This window comes from Manis javanica, chromosome 4 (genome assembly GCF_040802235.1).
Source record: "Manis javanica isolate MJ-LG chromosome 4, MJ_LKY, whole genome shotgun sequence".
Taxonomy (NCBI): Eukaryota; Metazoa; Chordata; class Mammalia; order Pholidota; family Manidae; genus Manis; species Manis javanica.
Window position 1 is genome coordinate 29,648,619 of NC_133159.1, and position 22,786 is coordinate 29,671,404.

At 48.1% G+C, this 22,786-nt stretch overlaps 1 long non-coding RNA gene across 5 annotated transcripts in view; it reads right to left on the bottom strand.

Annotated features, from left to right (window-relative positions):
* LOC108409306 (uncharacterized) overlaps positions 1–6,208 on the bottom strand; it is a 370,244-nt gene extending 364,036 nt beyond the window's left edge. For all 5 annotated transcript variants that reach the window (XR_012130124.1, XR_012130123.1, XR_012130126.1 and 2 more), the window contains exon 1: positions 5,890–6,208. This is a non-coding gene — a long non-coding RNA (uncharacterized lncRNA). The remainder of the gene's footprint in view (positions 1–5,889) is intronic.
* Positions 6,209–22,786: the final 16,578 nt, after the last annotated feature.

Sequence of the window (22,786 nt, forward strand, 5' to 3'; positions counted from 1 at the left end):
ATCTTAGGGGCAGGGCGCAGGTATTTGCATTTTTCACCACCCCCCTCTGTGCCACATCCCACACAAAGAGGCCCCTCACAGGTGCACCTCTCACAGAGGGCTGTACAGGCCAGGGCTCCTTACTGAAGATGACTGAAGCCAATTTCAGGTCACTCAAGCAGCCAAGGAAGCCCGCCGGGCAGCTCACAGCACCAGTGCAGAAAACAGGATCAAGACAGGAAGCCAGCAGTCTGGGTAGAACATATCAGAGTCACTCTTGGCGCTGCCACCTCCACCTGCTGGCCCCATAGCCACCAGGATGAATTCTGATCTGTTCCCTGCTTCTGGGCACCACTCACTCCAGAGTCACTGCCTGGGCAAGAGCATCTGACTGGCTGAGCATGGACCCCACACCCATGCATGTAGGTACCTGACCCCCTGCCCTTTCTCATGGTTGATGGAGCTTTTCCTCCCAGCTGCGCTCCAAATAGGGAGAGTAATATTTGGGTACTAGGCAATCCCAAAAGACAAATATCTGCTGTAAACCTCCTTGACCTTAATTACTTCATTTGACTTCCAGAAGAAAGCTGAAAAGGTGGCAGAGCAGAAGGTATTCCCCATCTCACCAATGAGGAAACTGAGGCTCAGACATGGCAGAGGTGGAGATAAGCTCTTTCTGCTATTCAGAACTCCCCGTTTGTGGTTTGAGGCCATAGAAAATTGACAGGGAATGTCTCTCATTGGAGCAATGAGTTATTGGAAGAGGATCAGCCATCACCATCATTAGACACTGTACCTCATAAACTTACAGATCTGTACGTCATTTGTCTTATTTTTTGTGGTTAGTATGTTTTTGCTTCTGGAAAAAATACTCTGCACAGTAGCTCCCCTGTTTATTGAATGCATTAAATTAACACCTCAACGCGTGGGCTAAAACTTAGAGGTGAAACATCTGGTCCTTGCAGCCAAGACCAAATATCATTTATCTAACCTTGCATATCAGGAAGACTATTTTTAAATGTGACTCTGAAGTTCACTGGAAACAAAGGTGTTTGTTGCATTGTTTAGAGGACTGCCTTTGTTCATTCAGGCTGCCATAACAAAAGATCACAGACTGGGTGGTTTATAAACAACAGAAATTTATTTTCTCATCATTCTGGAGGCTAGAAGCCCAAGATCATGGACCAGCATGGCCATGGTCTAGTAAGAGCCCTCTTTCTGGTTCAGAGCCAGCACCTTCTCATCTCCAGGCAGTGGAAAGGGTGAGAGAGCTCTCCCAAGCCTCTCTTTTAAGACACTAATCCCATCATGAGGACCCGCTCTCATGACCTCTTCACCTCCTGATACCATCACACTGGGGGTTAGGATGTCAACATAGGAATTTGTGGGGTACACAAACATACAGACCATAGCAAAGGACAAAATCTCAAAGAAAAAGCTGGAACTTGTGACATTTTAGAGCTGCGCTAAATTTCAGAGTTGCCTTGCTTTTTCCACTTTGACTTCAGAAGCAGACTGGGAGGGATCTGGAGTGGGAAATCCTGGGGACCGCTCTGAAAGAGGTGACATTTGGTAGACCTCAAGATTGGAAACCACAGGAGGCCATAAGGAGAAAAAACATGGAATAAAGTTGGCACCCCCAGCAGATGGGGGCCAGCAGGAGATGAGGCACTTCTGACTTGGCTTCTGGATGAAATTACATTTTGTCATGGACTAAAATATCAACCATTAATATTTCATCTTTCTTATTACCAGTACAGGGGGTGATGGACCTCCTTGCCTAATTCTTAATCCCACTCCATCCCTCAGCCCCAAGGGTTTTGGAAAATTAAGAAATCAGAAATGGAGTGTGGATCCAGAATGTATGTGGCACATATTTTTTAATGGCAAAATAATCGTATACAAATATATATCCTTACTTAGGTTTGTGTATGCATTGGAAAAAGATCTAGAGTGTAACCCATAGTACTGTCACCTCTAGAGGTGGTAGAATTATAAGGGAAGTTCACTTTCTACATTATATATTTTTGTAAGGTTTGAATTTTTTCCAATGAACAAGTATTTCTTCTGTCACCAGGAAAAACAAACAATAAAGATAAATGTCATCTTTAAATGGTGGTTTCCAACCTGTCAAACCAGCTATAAGGGCACATTAAAATATCTCTTGCCACAATATGGCCATATCAACTTGGTGGCATCCAAGAGCCCTGCTTAAGGCCACAGAAGGGAGTGGGTAATGTTTTGCCTCCCCACCTCTGCCACGCTGTGGCCACTGGCTCATTCCCCTGACCTGTCCCAAGCTCCCTGGGACCCCAGGAAGAAGCCCTTTGGCAATATTTTTCGTTGGAAGTTTTAAAATCCTGATGGATTAAAATGGACCGTTTTCTAAGCTGTTATCACAGGGAAAGCCCATCTTCTGTGGCTATTTCACCATTTTCCAGGAACTCTATTGAGAAACCTGTCTAATATATAAATAATAGAAGGCCGAGGTTGGGGAAGAATCAGGGAGTTCCTAATGACCTGACTAGAAGACGAATGAGGGAAGAAATCAGGTGAATGTGAAGTGATCTAATTCTAGATGGTTATTAGAGTTATGAGCAAACTGCCCCAGGCTTGTAAGTCAAGTCGTGTTGCTGTTTGGAGTCACTGTGTGGAGATGCACAACAGGAGGGGAGAGCTTTTCATGCTCAGGCATCTCGGCCCAAATGTCAAGAATATTGTCCGCTTTAAACACTGACTTAGTAACATTAGTGTCTCCTGTCTGAGCCGGGCAGAGACCCTCATGGTGCAAAATGTCGGACCACAGTTTCTCCCTCACCCGGCCAACGCTGCTTTTTCTCCAGTTGCATAGGGGGTATGTGCCAGCCGAGGAGATAGGTAACAGCCTAAAGGTGTGTCAAGCCCCAGGCCTCTGCTCCAGGCCACCAGGGAAGGAGTCAAGGGGAAATGCCAGCTGTCTGAACAATTCAAGGGTCTCCCCCACCCTCCCTTCAAAAAAAACAAAGATCTGGGGGTGCAGGGCCAGTGCCCAATCCCCTATCCGCATGAGACCCATCTCCAGAGTCCAAATTGAGGGCAAGAAGCTAAGACACTAGGCCACAGAGAGGCTCCCAGAGCCAGCAAGGACAGAACCAGGTACAAGAGACAAGGGAGCAAATAGGCATGGGGCCTCTAGTCCCAGGCACTGGGAATACTGCTTGATGAGCCCGCCCTGTCCCTGCCCTCCAGAACCTCACAGCCTATGGGGGAGTCACAACACAGCCAGGGAACCCCATGCAGGGCATCTGCCATCAACGTGGGTCTCTCGACCACTGCATATACTGCCTTCCCATCATCAGAGACACCAAGCACTCCAGAGATGTTTGCATTAGACCCACCTCTGTACAGATGAGAAAACTGAAAACACTAACACTCAGAGAAAGAACTGACCTTGTCAAGGTCACACAACAACGGCAAAGCCTGTGGGCCTCTAGGCCCAGCAGCCCAGGCCTCTGTCATCCACATCAATCACTCCAACGCCTGCAGGGTAAGCACAGTATATGTAGCCCATGAAGGCAGTCTCCGGTCTCTGGAGGGTTACTGTAACACTTTAGACAGAGTAACCACTGCCCATCAGCACACTAAATTGAAAGAAGAGTTAAACTCTGTCTGCTCAGAAATATCCTGGGGAGACAAGGGCATCACTTCACAAACGCTCCTGCTTCGAGGGTTCAGTGGTGGCCCTTTGCAGGGTCCTGAAGGTTTCCATGAACTAGGAAACACGGCTGCTTGTATTGCCATAGGACATGGCTGGACTGAGAAGCTTGCCTCTCACACTCCAGATCTTTCAGAGCCCAGGTCTTGCCTTTCTCTCTCACTCCATTTTTCAGAGCCCAGGATTTGGAGTCCAAAGACCTGTATTTCCATGTACACAATGATGACAAAAATTGGCTCCTCTCCTAAGTCCCTTTTTTAACAACTGGCCACACACAGCCCTAGAAGGGGCAGCCTGAAATGCCATGTGTCTACCACCACATGCCTAGCTGACTGGCCACAGGTGGACATGTGACCCAAGGAGAGCCAATCAGATTTTCTCCTCCTGAGATTTTGGGATGACCCAGAGCTCTGGGCAGTGCAGATGAGAGGTCCAGAGACCCAGAGTCAATGCTCCCACCATTCTGGAGATCACAGTGGGCCTTGTGCAAAGAGATGTGAACAAAAGTCGGGTTGAAGAGAGGTCAGCCCTGCTGCAGAGGTGACAGGTCATGAGGTCCCTCTCCTGTGGTACAGCTGGGCAGGACAGCTCTATCTTCCTCCACAAAGACACTGGACAATGCCTCATACCCTTCCCCATTCCCCGCACCCATAGCCACATAGCCAGGCTTTCAATTCCAGGGCTCCTGCCCCCCACTTCCAAACCAATCAATCATCAAAGCAAGTGAAATACTTTCTCAGTGAACATTCCTTCCACATCTCTAGCCACAAGCAGATAGGGTGAGTAAATTAGGTCATGTCCATTCACCCGCACACACACACATACCTTCTTTGGACCCACCTGAGAGCTGTCTTGGGAACTTGTCAGTAAATTCTTAAAGTATCTGAGCCATTCCAGCTCTCTGGCTCACAGTGGTCCAAGGAAGAGCGTTTGCAAATAGACATTTCTAACTGCTTAGAATCTTTTCAAAAACTGTCCCATTCCTCTAGTTGAGACTGTCAATCATATGGTCCTACGTCCTCAGCCCAGGCTGACCAATTAAAATACCCCAAACCGACTAGACTTGGTGATTGGCAGAGGGGTGGGCACATGATCCAAGCAGGCCGACCCTCCCAACTGCTCAGGAGGAAGCCATGGGTAAAGTTGAACCAGGACAGCCATGTCCAAGGTGAAGGTGAAAGGCACGATGGCAGGTTCAGGGAAGGGCTTTCCATTTCTTACATCAGCCACGTCCAGAATGCTTCTCAGGGCAGATATGTGATGGCCATTTCCCTATGCCTGAAGCATTCAGTGTTAGGACAGACTATACTAGGTTGCAGAAAGAAAACTACGAACTCTCAGAGACCTAACACAGTAAAGGTTTATTTTTTACAAAAAGTCAGGTGTGGGTCAGGCTGCCCACCTCTGTCTGGAATATTTGGCTCCAAGTTCTCAGAGGCAGAAAGAAAGATGGAGGGGGCGTAGCAGCTTTGACTGCCTTAGCCCAGCAATGACACATGTCACTTCTGCTCAAAGTCTGTTGGTCAGAACTAGTCACAGGCCCCAAACCCAAGTGCAAGGGAGAATGGGACACTTGAGAGGGCATACAGATATCTGAGAAGCACCAGCTACTATAAGACAAATTAAATTAAAAAACTCTACAAATATGATTTGAGCTAGAGTTCTTACTCTCTTGAGTTTTCTGCAGAGCCCCAAAGAGCCATGGCTTTTAGAGAACAACCTAGAAGCCAGGAGCCTGAGGATCATTTTGTGTGTCCTGGCCTAAGGAAAAATACCCAATTCGCCCCTCCAGTCACACCCCAGCAGCACACCAAAATTGTCCCACTCTGTGATACCGACTCAAGGACAAGGCTTCCCAGCACAGCCGCCCAGACCAATGGCCTTTTCCGGAAGTGCATCTGGGAGTCTGGGGATTGGGATGCAGAACTACACCAAATCATCTAGGCTGAAACTTCTGTGAAAAATGCTCTTCCTGAGCAATTAGGCCAAACGCAAACAAACTGGCCCAGAAAACCAAGGCTCCCACAAGCCCAGGGACTTGATCTTGAAGGAAGACAACGTTTCCAGCCTTATACCTCTTAATCAACACAATTATGCAAAGGCCTTTCCCCGCAGTCCCCTTGCTAGTCCCCATCCAAGCCCCAGATATTGCTCAATTGGTAACCGCCTCATTAGAGGAGGAAGGAGAGCAGGGAGGGAGTGGGACTGTCACAGACCTCCTTTTCTGTATGCTGTGCAGCTTCAAAGGAGCCATTCTGGGCAAGTGGAGGGCTCTCCTGAGCGGTGCTGAAGAAAATGGCAGCTCCTCGCTTGTAAATCAGCACCACCTAATGTAAACAACGTACTCTTCCTGCTTCTAATGAGCCCATCTGCCCCCAGCTGGAAGGGGCTAGCCCTGGCAGGGAGGCTTTTGATGTGATTCACTGGAAGCCTGATGCTGGTGGAGGCATTCTGTAGCTGGCTGAGCCCTTTCATCTCGCCAAAGACAGACACCCACTCACATCGCAGGCCCACCTGGAAGACAGGTCTTTTACAATAGCGATTATGGAATCAGCTGTTGAAGGAAACCAGATGGTTCTGCTTTTACTCATCTTGATCAAATTAGGCCGGAAGCTGTGTGGCTTCCTGGAGGCGGAGAGAGGTGGATACAGGGGGGGCAGGTGTGGGGAGGCGAGGCTGTCACAGTGGAATAGATTATGCAAATATACTCATTTGTAGAAACACGAATGTTCTTAAGAAAATCATCTGACTAAATTAGGAAAAATTGGTTTTGATCAATGAACAGAGTTAGATCAAGCTCCCCAAAATAATCTGCCCAGCTTCCCCCACTCATGGCCAACACCCCAGTTCCCTCTACCTGCTGAACAGAGGGTTAGCTGAGGACCACCCAATGGGAGGGGCCTGGAGGTGGGAGCCAGGAAGAGCCTCCTCCAGCAGCCTAAGAGACACAGGCCACTAGGAGGACCCACGCACCGTGGGGCGGCCTGGGGCTTCCCTGCTCTCCCACCCTCTCCTGGAGAAACTGCGCCTTCTGTTTCTGCTCCCGCCTCCCTCTGCTTGAGGCTCAGTGTTATTGGAACTCAGCTGCTGGAAGACCAATCTAAGATGACTCGGTGCTGTCCTCCCCCAGCTTCCTTTGGCCTCTTCCCCCAACGGTATCCTCTGTCTTCCTGGATCCACATTCCTGGTTTTGTCCGAAAGTCAGACCTTTCCATGCCAGGCTTGCATTTCACCAGGAAAGCTCTGCCCTAAAGAACCCCATTCTCTTCCTAGAACCCTGAGAAGTAAACAGGGTGACAGCACACCCCGCACAGATACTGCAGGTGCCCTACTTTCTGTTCATTTGTTTTCCACCAGAGGAAACCAAGGCTCAGAGTGGTTCTGCAGTTGGCCCAAGGTTACCCAGATAGTAAATGCCAGAAAGAATGTAAACAGATCCTGCCCTAAAGGTGTTGGTTAATACCAGTGACATTCCCTGCATCCCTCAGCCCCAGCTCTCACACCAGCTCTGTACTCAGCATCCCTGAGAAGCCAGGGCAGGCACCTGTGTGCTCCTTCACTGACAGTGACAGGATGTCCCAGCAGATCCTGAGCAGAGCCTGGTGTGTGATCCAGGGATCCTACACACACACACACCTTTGGATCAACTGATTTACATAGCAGCTAAGGAAACTTCTGGAAAAAGAACTCAAAGATTGTCAGCACCTGGCACATAGCCATACACAGTGTGTTTGCAGGCATGTCTGGGAGTCTGGCACCCTGCAGAAGTCAAATCCTGAGGAAGGTCTGTGGGTCCTGGGAGACAATCCACCCTGGGGGAGAGTCTGTCTCCACAGGGGCCTGAGGACCAGGGAGGAGGGATGTTTCCGGGGGGCTGTTTCTCTAACCTGCCCCCTCCCAGCCAACCAGAGGCAAGAGAAGGGCTATGAGGCATAAAACCAGAGTTATAGCACCCTGATGCCCAGCTCCCCTGCTTTGGAGCCCCTTTCAAAAAGCAAAACAAGACAAAGCGGACAAAATTCCCCACGCACTTGGCAGTAGAGTGACAAGTGCAGTCCTGAGGGGCAGGCGGGGTGGTTTCTATCATCCAGCTCAGAGCAGCGACCCTGGGCAGAGGCCCCAGGGCCATGGTGGTGCATCCAGATAGGGGATGCCATGGCCCAACCAGAGCCATGCTCTGCGGTCCTGGCGCCATCGTCTGTGTGGACCCACCCCTCACACCGGGGATTACGGGCATGAGCCCATCACCATTTCTGCACTCAGGAGGTGAAAACAGGTGAACCAAAGACTGTAGTAATGCTCCAAAGTCACTGCCCAGTGTGTGGACACAGAGCAGAAAGGGGGAGAAGACCACTATCAGGGTGACTCAAGGGAAGCTTCTGATAGAGGGTGGCATCTGAGGTGGGCTTGAAGGAAGCAGTTGACTGTAGGAGGTGAAGCTGGAAGGTCAAGCCAGGCAGTAAGAACCTGAGCAAAGGCCTGGAGGGAGGAGGGGAGAGGGGGGAGGGGGGAGGGCACTCGGAGGTGCCCATGGGGTGGGACACTGGTGTGGCGCCCAGGGAGGGGGAGCAGGTAGCCTGGGGGTGAGAGTGGGCTCTGAAGCCTGAGGCCAGGCCAGGGCATTTGCATTTTATACACACTCAGAACCCGAACATGAGATGGTGTTGGGGCCTCTTTTTCCCCCTCCTTTTGCAGTGGACACCCAGAAAGACACTCCAGTTCCTCCAGGCTGCAGTCCAGAGTGGCAGAGACAGCACTGTGGCAGGGACCCCAGGGTGACCTGCTGCCAGTCCTCTGAGCCTTGAGGGGGACAGGCAGGGAGAGCAAGACAGAGCTGCAGGGCCTCGCTGCTCTTTCCCTCCAAACCTGCCGCCTGGTGCCCGCTACCAGCTCACCCGCCTCTGCCTCAGTGTAATCTTAGTCCCCATCAGAAGAGGGAGAGAGAAAAATACAGCAGATACTTGAAAAAGCCAGGCAGCTGTTATCTGTTCTGTTATTCGGATGAGGGAACTAAAACCGGACAAGGAATGAATTTCCTCTAAGTCACGTAATGGACCTGACACCAGAACCCAGGCTCCTGAGCCCTGGTGAGGGCTCTGCCTACGAAGCCAGTCTGCCTCCCACAAGAGCTGTGGTGTGCAGCCTATCCTTCGACCATCACAAGCTCCCAGAACAGTTTGTTACAATACAGTTACTGAAGGAAGCAGGTGTTAATCCCAGCCCTCCCAATTCAAAGACACACCCAAACTCAGCTATAGCAGCCACCATTGTGCCAGCAGAAAGAACAATGGTCCCTGCTGGGTACCAAGCACTGGGCCAGCACTGTACAGGCACTGCGTCACTTGGTCCTCGTGGTAATCCTAAATGGTAGGAACTTACTCCCATTTTCCAGATGAGGGAAGTAAGGCTCAAGGTGGCTGAGCTGTCTCTTCACTCACTGAACGTAGCTCAGGTAAACAAAGGTAAACACACACCAGAATTACTACCTGGCACCATGTCACCCTAGTTCAACCTTGCAAGTGAAGCCACATGAACCCTGTCACTCTACAAGAAGACCTGGGGGATCCTAGCCCAGTGAATGGTCCTGGAATCCTACAAGGATTTCTCAGGCCTGAAAATTCAGGCGGGCCTGCAAACTGTAGGCCAGGGACAGGATGCAATGGGAGCGGCTATGTAGTCTCCAGTTCCAGCTCCCCAGTTAGCTGACTGCCCTGACCATAACTGACCTGCATTCAGGTGACATCGCAGCTGCTCCCATAGGTCACACACCCATTATTTCTCACCTGAACCACGGCAACAGCTACCTTACTTCTTTCTTCCTCTTGTCACTTCCCCTGCCTCCATCCATAGTCCATGAATCAATCAGGATAAAGCTGTTGAATGCTTACCTGATTGTGCTCCTACTTAAAACCTTTAAATAGCTCCTCATCATTTCAGAAAACAATTGAACTCCTGCACAGGACAAAGACTCCTGCCTGACTGGGTCTTGCACCTCTCCCATACAGCCATACTGAATTTCTTTCAGTTCGTCTAAACATGCCCCACTCTCACCTCTGGAACTTTGCACATGTTCTTGTTCCCTCTATCCAGAACACTGTTCCAATTCTCTGATACTTTGTATAATCCTTTAGAAATAGCTTAAATATCACCACCCTTAAGTGGCTTTCCCTAACCATCACTCAGCCACCCTGGGTACAGTCAAGCTCCCTGTTTACCTTTTATAGTGCTTACATTCCCTTTGGCACCCCTTACCCCCTAGTTCTTAACTTGTAAGCCCCAGGAGGGCAGAGACCACATTTGTCTTGTTCTTCACTGTATTGTAATTCCTAACTCCAAACACAGTGTCTCATTCATAATAGAAGTCAGTAAATATTTGATGAAGAAAAAAAACAAGGAGAGGAAGAAGAGAAGGAGGGAAGGTGAGATCTACCTTAGAAAAGCTGCAGCCCCCTTTCTCAGCTGAGCCAACTAAGAAGACTGCCTTCAGTAGCACTGAGGAGAAACGGCCTGACAGGGTATTTCCATATGCCAGGCACTTCACGGTGACTCATTTAATCCTCACAGCAATGCTACGAGGTGGAGACTATCATTGGCCCCAGTTGTGGAATCCAAGGATCAGAGGACAGAAGCAATTTTGCCAAGGTCACACAGCTCACAAGTGACAGCACTGGGATTGAATTCAGGTCTGAGTCCAGAAACTGGTCTTTTAACCACTACAGTACACTGCCTCCTGGGAAGCTCCAAAGTGGTCATGCAGGCTGTAGGGAATCTTCTGTATTCCAGACTGAGTTTCCCATGAAATAAAATAAGCATGAAGCTGCCTTTCTGAACTGAATTAAGTGGAAGGAGAAGTTTAATCTTGAAATGGTTAAAATATTCACACCAAGCCCCAACCAATCGCTCTTAAAGAAGCCGAACCTCATATCACCTGTTAAATGATCCAGAGAAGGGAAGTAAAATCCTCATGTGTCGAGTGGGTAAGCCAGGAAGATAAGCAAGGTTAGAGACATATGTGTGACCTTCAAGGCTGTGGGGCAGAGTGAGGGGAAGTGAAGATTTCACTCTTAGAATGTTTGGGCCCAAGAGAAGGAAGCACCTTCCTCCCTCCCTACCTGGGCAGTGTGCTCAGGGGGCAAGAGCTCAGTCACGTTGGCCAAGCCGAACCAGGCTTCTATGGACACAGAAAGCAGAGAAACTGGTAAAGATCTCTGTGGCAACATTTTCTGTTCTTTCTCAAAGATGTGAGCCCTCTTAGGTGCATAGCAAGTCTGAGCACGGTGTGGCATTCTCTGTAGGTTGATGGGTTGACTCCCTGACATCATCCCTCCACTCCAGCTTACAGAAATCTATTTTTTTTTGTTCTGTTGATATCAGGCCAAAAACTCACACAAGTATATTTTTATTTGCTAAGGGGTAATTAGGTCATTCTACTCTGGCCAGTGACTATTAAGGAATGGGCATAGATGCAATTATAGCCAATGAAACATAAGGGGAGCCTGCTCGAGGATTTCTGGGATCTTCGATCTTAAAGAGAGATGCCTGGAGCTGCCGCAGCCATCTTGTGATGAAGAGAGAAAACAGCTGGAGAAAGACAGAAAGAAATTGAGTCCCTGATGAGGATACTGGATGGCAGAAATAACCAAATGTGAAATTGCCCTACATCCAAGCTTCTTATTATGGGAGCATTAAACTATCCATCTAGCTTAAAGTTTTTTGGGTTAGGTCTTCTGTTTCTTGTAGCTGAAAATAACTGAATTGATACATGTTGTAGGAAAAGTACTAATCTTGAAGTTAAAACAGATTCAAGTTCAAATTCCATTTCTGCAGTGTGACCTTGGGCAAGTCCTCAGACCTCTCTGAGCTTCATCTTCCTCATCTCTTCCTCTAAAAATGGAATTAAACTTATTCACATGACAAATATTTATGGATAACTATCTGGAGGCTATAAAGATAAATGGCATGGTTCCTGCCCTGGAGAGGCTCAATTTAGCGGGAGAATCCTGACACTTGCCTGGATAATCACCATATCTCCTTTAATATATGATAGCATTGATTATTAGGATGCATCATCATTTTTTGTACTAATAAGAAAAGGAAAAATGCTGCAAATGAAACTGCTTTTTATCACAGAATTTTTATTTTATTCTCATCAAAAGAGCTCTATTCAACTTAATCAGACATGTTTTTGAAAATTATATATCACTCTCAGACATACACATAAAAAGAAAACTATAAGCAAAATTAATTGCTTATGACTTTTAAAACTTCTTCACATTCAGAATCCACCTCTTCAGAATCTTTTCTACTTACAATGGTTTATGGCCATGTCTTTCTCATATAACATCGTCCCCTGTGACACTAAGAGTGTAAATGATGCTGCCTTCTTTCAAAGAGAGCTCCACTACCATCTCTGGGCTTGTCTTCCAAGGCACTGATACCTATTTCACAAGTTTCAATTCTAGACTTTCTCAGGCTTACCAGAAGGTGTCCACAGAAGATTTATAGACAAGAACCCAGACACATATTCCCCCCTAGTGCGTTTGTGATGAACATGGAGGGGTTGATGGTGTCTGGACAAGTTACCAGGGATAATGATCCTCTCCTGGCATAGGTGGGCATCACAACTGTTACCTCTCCAACAGTCCTTGTGACAAGGTCAAGCCTGGTGAAATCGCAACCTGACTTCAGAGATACGAGTGTGTGGAAAACCTTAGAAGAGAGGAACTGCAGTAATTTGGTAACTGCGCTCTAGTTTGGTCTGGGCTAACTAGACCTACACAATTCTGGAGGCCGCGGGAAGAACTGACTCCCCCAGCTTGGAGACAGAGGTGCCTTTGAGCAGGAGCCTGAGCATGAAGAGGAATGCACCAGACAGCCAGGGGAGGGCATGCTCGGCAGAAGGAACAGCCTGTGCCATACACGGGAGCATGAAGAATCATGGCACATCTGGCAGACAGCCAGTACTGTGGTGAGGCTGAAGCAGGAAGAAATTAAGGAGCTTAGAGTGTACCTTGGGAGATGCGTGTCAGGCTGAGGAACTTGAACTTAAGACTATGGGCAATGGGAGCCACAGAAGGACAGTGAGATGGTCACGTGATCAGATCCGCACCCTGAAGTGATCCCTTTGGCTGAGGAACATAGTGGAGGAGAAGAGGCAGGAGCAGTGCCCCTACTAGGAGGCTGTTGCACGATAAAGCTGGACCGGAGGCAGGGGAGGGAAGGGGAGATCATCTGTGATTACCGCCACCAACAATCACTCCCACAGGTGCTGTTCCTATCAAGAGGTGGACAACAGTTCCCCTCTGCTTGAATCTGGGTGGAGCTGGGATTTGTTTTGAACATAGAATGCAGGCTCTAAGAGAGTTGGCAGCTTTTACTTTTCCCTCAGGAAGCCAGCTGCCACGTAAAGAAGCTCAAGCTAGACCACCGCCCATCTTGGGCACTGAAATGCAGCCACATGAGTGACGTTGGTCACAGTATGCAGAGTGGAACCACACAGCTGAACCCAGTCAACCCACAGAAACCTGAGAAATAATAAATTGTCATTGAAGCCACTAGGTTTTGGTGTGCTCTGTTATACGGCAATAACTAATACCTGGAAGGACAGAGAGGTGGGAGAGGAAGAGAGGAACAACTATGAGGGTCAGGAGAAAGACCCCGTGAAGATGGTGTGCACAAAGTGTATACACGGTGCCAGGCCCGAAGCTAGTATCTCAGGGGGGCGTCCCTAGGAGAGCTGCCACAGACCTCCGAGCAAGTCAGCCTCTGTATGTTGAAATGCGCAGGGCAATGTCAAAAGGCAAAATCCTTTGCTTCTGATGTTACTTGACACACGCTGCACACCCTCTAAGGACAAGCTGCTGTTGAAGCCAGGAGGAAGGGCTCTGCCCGAGGCTCCTATGGGGCTCACGGTCCAGTTCCACATAGAAATAAAGAGTCAGAGGCAGGAGAGAACACGTCCAGTTGCAGGGGTCAGGATGGGCTTTGTGGAAGAGGAGAGTATTTCAATTGTTCTTTCAAGGACAGAAAGCTTCTGCAGGGATGATAGGTGGAGAAAGCTTTCTGGGAAGAGGGAACTGAACTGTCTATGCAAAGGTACAGAGGTGGAACAGAGCACAAGGGCACGTGGGGAACCTGAGAGAGTTAGGATTGGGGTTTGCAGTGAGCGCAGTGGGAACCAAGCTTCTGCGTAAGTTACAGCTCTGCCCAGTCCTGTTCCTGCTCCTCTCATCTGGGGTTCTCAGGCAGCCTGGCGCTAGAACTGCGGACAGCCTGGATCACCACACCCTGGCACCCTTACTTCAAACATTTAAAAACACTCCTAATCCATGCAGAGAAGGGCATCTTTGGGTCAGGATCCATGGCTTCTGGCCAGGCATGGCAACCCACTAGCTGTGGGACCTCAGGCAAATTACTGAACTTGTCTGAGTGTCCATCTGACTTGTAAAGTAGGAATCAACATCCCACTGCCTCACAGGTTAGGTGCAAGAGAAGGCGTGTGACGGTATTTTAACTTTCTTTGCATGGCTTTCATTTGTTTTTTTGTTATAGAGGGAGGAAGTTTGTCTAAGTAGTCCTGGAGTTTTTTGCCAGGCCCTTCTTGCTCCCCATCCTCATAGATGATTCAGGAGAGGATCTGTCTTGCATAGCCCAGCCTGACCATCTCCTCCTCACCAGGACCTGCCGGCCGGCAGAACACACACATTCTGCTCTGCTCTCTGGCTTGCCAGGAGCGTGCGGGGCTCTGGGGTGCAGGAGCCTGTTAACGTGTCCGTGGACACCAAGAGAGGGTGCAAATGATAAAGATGAGACAGGGACCATGGGCTTAGACAGACTAGGGTGAGGGCCTCTGGAAAAAGCAAGGCAAGATATTTACAGTCAAAGCAATGTAACAATGTAAAGTCCGTATTGAAACTCTGTGTTCAGCTTTATGCAAAGTCAAGGTCACACTAATTCTCCAGGGTAAAGATACCAGACTAGGAATATAGACATCTTCAGTAAGATCAGTTAAAGATCAAAAGGCCAGGAGCAATTTGGCCTGGAATGTTTGAGTGTTCTGCAAGGGTATCTCAGCATAACCCGTGACTTCACTGTCAACAGCCCTAGCAAACAGACAACAACCCAGCCCACCTTGAGGGCAGGGCAGGTGGTACAAGTCCATACCCTAAGCCCTCAATTCCCCAAAATCCTCAACTGTCTATAAATCCCCTAGACAACCCACTACCCCGGGCTCTCTTGTCTCCTCCTGGCATGAACCAGGAGCTCTTTCCTCTCACTTTATTTCTAAATAAAAGCCTCTCCCTGGCTCTCCTACCTTGGGTGTTTGCTAAGTTCGTTCTTTGACTCCACAAACAAGAACCCCAGCATCAAAGAGTGGGTTTGAGTTTGAACAGAAAATACCTGGCACATGACCCAGAGGAGACTGGTTCAGTACATCATAGGGTACTCATGCAGTTGAATAATATTCAGCCATTAAAAATCATGTTGAGAAAAAAACACTTATTGAAAAAGCATTCATTCTATCTTTCAGTGAAAAAATATTAAAACATAATACAACTTTGGTTAGAAAATATATGCCTTCATAGAAAAAGCTTAAGAAATTTATTTCTGAGGGACACAGCTATGAGTAAATTTTTTTCTTCTTTTCCTTTTCTGAATTCTCAAAAATGTCCATACTGAACCTTATTGGGGTTTGAACAGGCTCAGTAAATACCCCTGTTTACCCCATTCAGGCACTGAACCAACTGAAGAGAATACAAAAGAGCGAGACAGGTAGAGATAAAGTAGCAGTTTCATCGTGGATACTGGCAGGATACAGCAACAGTGGGCTTCCTAAAATTGAACCCTTGAATTGGGCAGACACATGCAGTGTGATGAGCCGCCTCATAACGGATTCAAAGAGCCTGGCACCAGCAATGATGACAGCATTATCACTACTTACTGAACAGTGACTGTGTCCGAGAGGCTGTGCTGTGATCTATGTACATCAGCACATGCAGTCCATACAACAAGCCCTAAAGATATGTCTCCTCATTCTCCATTTTCTGATGAGGAAAGGGGGCACATTAGGTTAGGTAATTTTCCCAACATCACATAGTGGGTGAGCTGGAATTTGAATCTAGGCTCTATGTCTGAAGTCTGGCTCCTCTCATTTGGAGGGATTGCCTCGAAGGGCATGTGTATGAACCTGCCCATGAGAGGAAAGGGAGGGTCTGGCTATATAACACAGGATTTGAAACAGGCTCAAAGTCACACACAGAAGAGGTTCAAAGCCTGCTTGTGATGAGGTCTTTATTGAAGCACCAGCCACTGAGACATGTGGTCCCGGTATGTAGCAAGCATCATGGAAAATAAACAGGTCTTGGATTCAGATACTCTGGGATCCCATTAATCAGTTGTGTGACCCCAGAAATATCCATCTCCTTTCTGGGCCTCAACTTCTCCATCTGTGAAGAGAGGGTGTCAGGCAGGTTGACTTGGCAGAACCCTTCCAACTCTGATTGGCTGAGATTCTGGAAGGCTCTGTGGCCCCAAGTCTAGGCTGAGATGTGGTCCTGCTAGGCCGGAGCAGAGGAGAGCCTGGATCTGCCCAGCAGAGCACACACTTAGCCTGCAGGCAGTGGGTATTGGTCAAAAAAAGGGGTTTGGTCCTGAAAACCACACTGTCAGCCAGTAGACATCTCCTGGCCCAGCTCACACTTGGCTGAGTCTAGGAAAAAGCCAGACAAGGATAAATGAATACATAATAGACTCTTTCCCTAAAAATCTCTATGAGGCTTGAGAGTGAACCCAGATCAGACCACAGAATAAAGCAGGTGCAGCAGGTATGGAAGTAATTCTGTCCACTGAAAGTGATCACTGAAACAGAAGCTGTCACTGCCACAGCCAAACAGGAGCTCAGGAAAATGGCAGGGCACGTGGTAGCTGAGTGATGCCGCAGTTAGAAGGAATCTTTTCAGCACTGCCCCCCAGCACCCCCACCTCCCGCAAAGGCTACAGTTCGGGAATGCCTGGGACTCTCTGCCTGAAAGCCTTCCCTGGCTGGAAGCAGCCCTCAGCCAAAGACAGGCAGAGACAAGACCCCAGCTTCCGCAGCCCCTGGGCGAGACAGCTCTGAGATGTGTTGAGGCTGTCTTGCAGAGTTCCCAGGGGGATCAGCTGCAGGCAGGCGACCACACTGGAACTGGCTTCTTTCCCATTCCTGTTCCACTTACCCACTCCCCCACCGATGTTTCCTGAGATCAGCTCCCAAATAAACTACTGAGACTTGAATCCTTGTTCTGTGACTTTGTAATGGATCAGCCTGGCTAGGTTAAACTACATTTCCCAGAATTCCACTGCCTGCATGTTTCTGGTTAAAGTTGGCCACAAAGAAATTCTTGTGGGAGATTTGGAGGGCACAAGGGAAGCAGCAGCCCTTTCGTAGCTCACACACACATGGGCTGAGCGGGTGAGTTGGCCTGTGGGCATGAGGTCCATGCCTGCTGCACTTCCTCTGGACCCTCCTTCAGCGTCTCTGACCACCAGCTCAGGTGTATGTGTTTAGCTCTGTGACAAAGGACCCTGGCTTCTGAAGGATACCCCATACCATCAGAGGCAACAAGAACAGATCCCAATTTCAGAGAGTTCTCATGAGTTTCAGCTTGTCCTTGCCTCCTCTCACTTCCCTTCCCAAATGCCAGCCCTCTGGACTTCAGCATCTAATATCAGACACTGCGACCACAACCCCACAGAGCCTCCATAAATGCATAAAGTCTGACCCTTGAAACATTCCCTTAAATGTGGGTGTATATTCTTCCAGAAGAAAAATGAGAGACAAAGCGTATTAGTGTTCAGGCAAGCCCCCACTAGGGACACATACAGCAGTTTTACTTCTTCCTAGTGGCAGGCACACCTCTCTGATTGAATCCTCACTGATACAACTTGTCTAAGATTCAACTTCTGGTGGAACCCAAACCAAAACAGCCAGAAACTCCCAGGATCTGTTGGGATGAATCAGTTTAGAGTGGGAGTCCCCACAGGCAGACTGAGACAGAGCCAGGGACATAGCATCCTTAGGACAATATTGGGATACGATCTTGACCCTCCCCTGGCTGGTGGGGCCCATATGCTATGCTTTCAAGCTTTATACTCACACTTCCTCCTGTTCTGAGAAAACAACATTGGTGTCTAGCATCCAACAAGAAATATTTCTGTTAAAATGTCAACAGCATTATCACTTTGTTTTTAAGTGGTGGCATATTCCCTGGTGCTCAAAATCAAGAACCTCAGTGCAGATTCAGCCTGTTCTCCAGGGTTGAATCAGAAACCAAGTTCCCAAGAGTTAGAAAAAAAGCTCCACAGCTTTTTGTCCAGTGAAAGGAGATAAAGAGTCAGCTGGAATCAGGCTGGAATTTTCTGGGGATTCTAGAAGATTCAGACCCATGCAGCTTGGGGATCTCCAGCTTCACAATCACCTTCCATAAGCAAAGCTGACTGTTCTCTCCTCAGCATTCCCACAGGCTTTGAACAAACAAACATTGGCCCATTTACCACCGGGTCACGTAAATACTGCTCAAACCAACCCCGAGCCCCTCAAGAGCATGAAACAGAGCAGGCATCAAAACCGCTGACTATAACGAATGATGAACAGGGAATGAATGAATTCGTCTAGTCATAACAAACCTAGACTGAAGTCAAACCCTCAGCTGCCAGATCCTTCCTCTTCCTTCATACCTACCCCAGCCCACCCTCAAACTCACATTTGATCAATAATGCAATTGCCCTTCCATTGTTTACCCAGAATTCTCTTGGAATATTCACCCAGAATCCCCTGGGGTTGCTCACTCAGAATCCCAACTCCTCATCTAGGAAAGTAGAACTTTTGAGATACCAGTCAAAGGCATTTTGAGGGCAAAGCCGTGAAAATCCTGGTTGCTAGGGCAGCTTTTCCAAGTCCATCCGACAACGGTCTCCAGCTGTGAAAAGGAGCATAGAATTAAGACAGCTTTCAGTCCTTACCACCACCTCCAGCCCTGTGTTCCCCCCATAATGGTCACTGGGAGATATTAGCATCTAAATTATTTTAAGGAGGTATAATAAGATTCACCCAGCAGGCCATTAATGACGAAAGAGATTATTACTGGAAACAATCCGAGACTGACTTTGAGCAGAGTTGGTTCATCTCAGTGACCCCTTCCCTGTGCCTCAGATGATCCTGGTCCCCAGAGATTATATAGATTTGAAAAGGTAACTGCCATGGAACGTGCTCACATATATACAAGAGGATCTTACAGAAGGAATCCCTGGAGAATTAGGGTGAGGCATGCATAGCGATGAGATAAATGAGATGTTCCCTGAATCGTAAGAATCCTCTGTGGCAGAATTTACAGGAAGCATCTTCAGTTTCCATATTTGGCAGGGGTCCAGCCAGAGTTGTCAAGTATTAGATTAATTTTAATTCAATGCAAAAAACCACATTAGTGTAGTGTTGCAATTGAGAGTTGAAACATACAAAAGCGAAGAGTCCTTGAAGTGAATCATTCCAAAGCCTGAGCATCATTTCAAGCGTCTATCAAAAAAGGCACATTCTTCAGACCATTCCCCAGATATCTGCCACCTTCAAATGGTACTACTTAGCCAGGAAAAGGAGCCACTTGGCACTGACCTGAAGGGATGCAGCTGCTGATTAATGTTACTTCACAGGTCCTGGTCACAGAAGTTAAAGTTCAAACTCCTTGACATAGCATTCAAGACCTTCCATGATCTAGCTTCAAATGCCCTTTCCAGCTTCATCTTTCAGCACAACTCCCCATGTTTTACAGGCTACAGCCACACTGGCCCTCTGATTGTCATTGGTAATCTGTCTGCCACACTTAACTTGGAATCCTTCTTAATCTGCACCATCAGAGCCCTAGAAAGGAGCAGCCCCAAATACCATGCATTACCAAGCCCCAGCTTATTATTGAGGGACAGGGGAGCACCTGACCCAGAAGAGGCAGTCCATTAGCCAGACATCAGGGAATCAGACTTGAAAATTTGAGCTTAGAGATGCAAATGGTAGTTAGTGGGTAGCAGTCTTGAGATCATGAGTGGGGAAGACATTTAGAGGCAGTGTGAAATGGTGAGTGTGCGAAGAGCCACCCCAGCAAGAGAACACAGAGACCACAGATGGAGGTGGAGAGAAGATGGGTCTGGGCTCCTGCCTCTCCCTCCAGACTCCTCACTGGGCTTGCTGCTGCTCTTGGGGCCTGTGGGATACCCCTATATCTTCTGATGCATAATTTCTCTTGCAAACCATTCTGAGTAAGGGGCTTTCATGGGTTCCTTGGAAATACTTTTGACTGAGAACACAGAACAGCAGCTCTCTCTATGTAGGTAGTGCCTGTCATCCAGCTGTCACCCAGTAGATGGCTATATGGACGGCCCGTATGACTGCCCCCCAAAGTCTGTATCCCAACAGTACCCCTCCAAGCCTCTTTCTGCTGAGATTGCCTGACCCCTGGCAGTAAGCACTTTGGGTGGTATATTAGTCAAAATCCTCCAGAAAAAGACAACCAACAACATGTATGTATACAGAGAGACTTATTTTAAGGAATTAGCTCACATGATTATGGAAGCGGGCAAGTCCAGTCTGTTGGGTGGGATGACAGGCAGCTGACTCAGGAAGAGCCAGCATTGCAGTTCAAATCCAAAGGCCACCTACTGCAAAATTCCTTTTGCTTGGGAAAGGTCAGTCTTTCATCTTATTCAGGCCTTCAACTGTTTGGATGGGGCTCACCCACATTATGGAGAGCAATCTGCTTTACTAAAAGTTCACTGATATCAATGTTAATCTCATCTAAAAACACCCTTACAGAAATATCCAGAATAATGCTTGACCAAATATCTGGACACTGTGGTCTATCCAAGCTGACACATAAAATTAACCATTACCCATAGTATCTATCTTTAAGTGACCCTGGCCCAGTGTTATAGGGTCCTGGTTATACCCATATAACCAGCAGAGGTTCAATGTGACCACAGCCACTTCTGCCAGCCTCTCAGCTGCACACTGTGCTTGAGCCCATGCTGGACACCACTCTACTGCATGCCTCCAACTCCAGGGGTAACATAAGGCTTCTTTTTAGGCTTAGGATAAGCTCCCCACTCCATGGATAGGGCCAGGGAAGGAAATGCAATAGCACTCCAACAACTTTTCAGAAGAACTATTTCTTGATTATTCTTGAAAGCCTAAGCCAAAACTAAGACAGAAAGTACCCCATGGACACCCTCCTATACTAGCTCAAGTAGGTTTCCATCTATTATGAGGCCTCTACCAGTGGCCATGCCTCTGGGTCTTTGCTTATACCTGTCCCTCAACCAAGAATGCCTTCTCTTCTCCTTTCTCAAACCCCCATAAAGCTACCATGTGGGAGAAAGACAAAAAAAAGAGAAACCCAAGTCTGCACCCCTCAGGCCACAGAGCCAAAGTCTGTAGTTACCCAGGCCAAGCCTCCTTAGAAGGCGGTTGGGGGCCCGTCTCTTGCTCCTTGAGCAGGCCACTTGGAGTCTCAGCCCCACCAACAAGTAGTGGGTCAAAATATTCCTTTGCCTTCTTCTCAAGAGGATTTCTAGAAAATGCCATTTTGCCTTCAGGTTGCAGGTCCCATCGTGTCCCTTATATAGCTGCTGTCTGCCCAGCTGCCCCACACATAATCCAGTTCTGGGTGCCTGGATTGGGTATGGCTGGCCTGAGCCAGCTGGCCCTTGGGGCCTGGGGCAGCTTCACCTGGGAGCCTGGAACACTTGAAGCAGGAGCAAGCCCAGCAGAAGCCCTGGGGGAAGCTGAGGTCTACGGACAACAAAAGGAGAATCAGGCAAGCTGTACTCCAAGAGGCACCATGGAGAAGGGTAGGCTGAGTCCAGGGGCCTTCTTGGGTCCTCCTTGCAAAAGTGAGAGGGATTTCAGAGGTCACCAAGTACAAGCTTGGACTCTCTAAAGCCTCCACTTGACTTCCTCAGTGACCAGGAAATGAGAAAGGCACTCAGCCCCGTTGAGACCTACTGCATGCCATCTACAGGACTAGATGCTTTACACACAGTGACCAACCACAATCCCCAATAGCCCTGTGGTGCTGATTCCACTGTTACTATTTTCCGCATAGGATGGAGTTGAAATTGAGACTTGGAGAGATGAAATGACTTGCCCGTGGTCACTCAGCTGGAGCCAGGATTTAACTCCAAAGCTCATGCTCTTCTCCACTGCACCCTAAAACTTTTTAATTACATGCTTATTAAGCCCCCATTATGTGTTAAGCTTTGCATTGGCCATATTCATTTGTAGTTATTACATTCGATCTCCATGACCACCTGCAAGGTTAGTATCATCAGTCCCGTTTTACAGATGAGGACCCAAGGTCCAGAACACTTTGTCCAAGTCCTAACTGGTCATTTGAACTCAAGCCTGTTGATCAAGTCTAGCACACCCTCCATGATTCCAGAGCTGATAGGAAGCAGCTCACTTCCTCATAGCAAACCAACCTTAGTTAGAGAAACTCTGACAGAAAATTTAAAGACTCTTGAGACAAGTATTCTATGGCCCCCAGCTACCTCAGGTGGGTATTAGAATCCAAGACTTAGAAAAACCTGAGATACCCATTCTTAAACCAGCACCCCAGATGGGAGCAGGTATTTGGCCACCACAGATGATATGCTGCTGGTAGGGGGTCCAATGAAGGCATATGCAAGTCAGTTTCCTCACTTAGGTCTCATTTCCCTCATCTGTGTAAGGGTGGGGGAATCACAAATGGGATGGCAAATGATCAACTAACAGGCCACATTCTCCCTTCCCACGTCCGTGCCAGACATTACTAATGGAGCACCACATTTTTCTTCCCTACAAAGCCTTCAAATCTTTCTCAACACAGCATTCCAGCCAATCACCACAGACTATTTATTTGACTATGAAACTATTTGCCAGCCCTAGATGTGCTCTGTTCTTCCAAGTAGAAGTAGAAATATACAGTATATCCATCTTTCAACCGGTGATGGCCAGCTGCATCTTTCTCACATGGAAGCTCTCTGACTCTGACCCTCTTGCCTCCCTCTTTCACTTCAAAGGACAACTGTGATTACCTTGGGCCCGCCAAGATA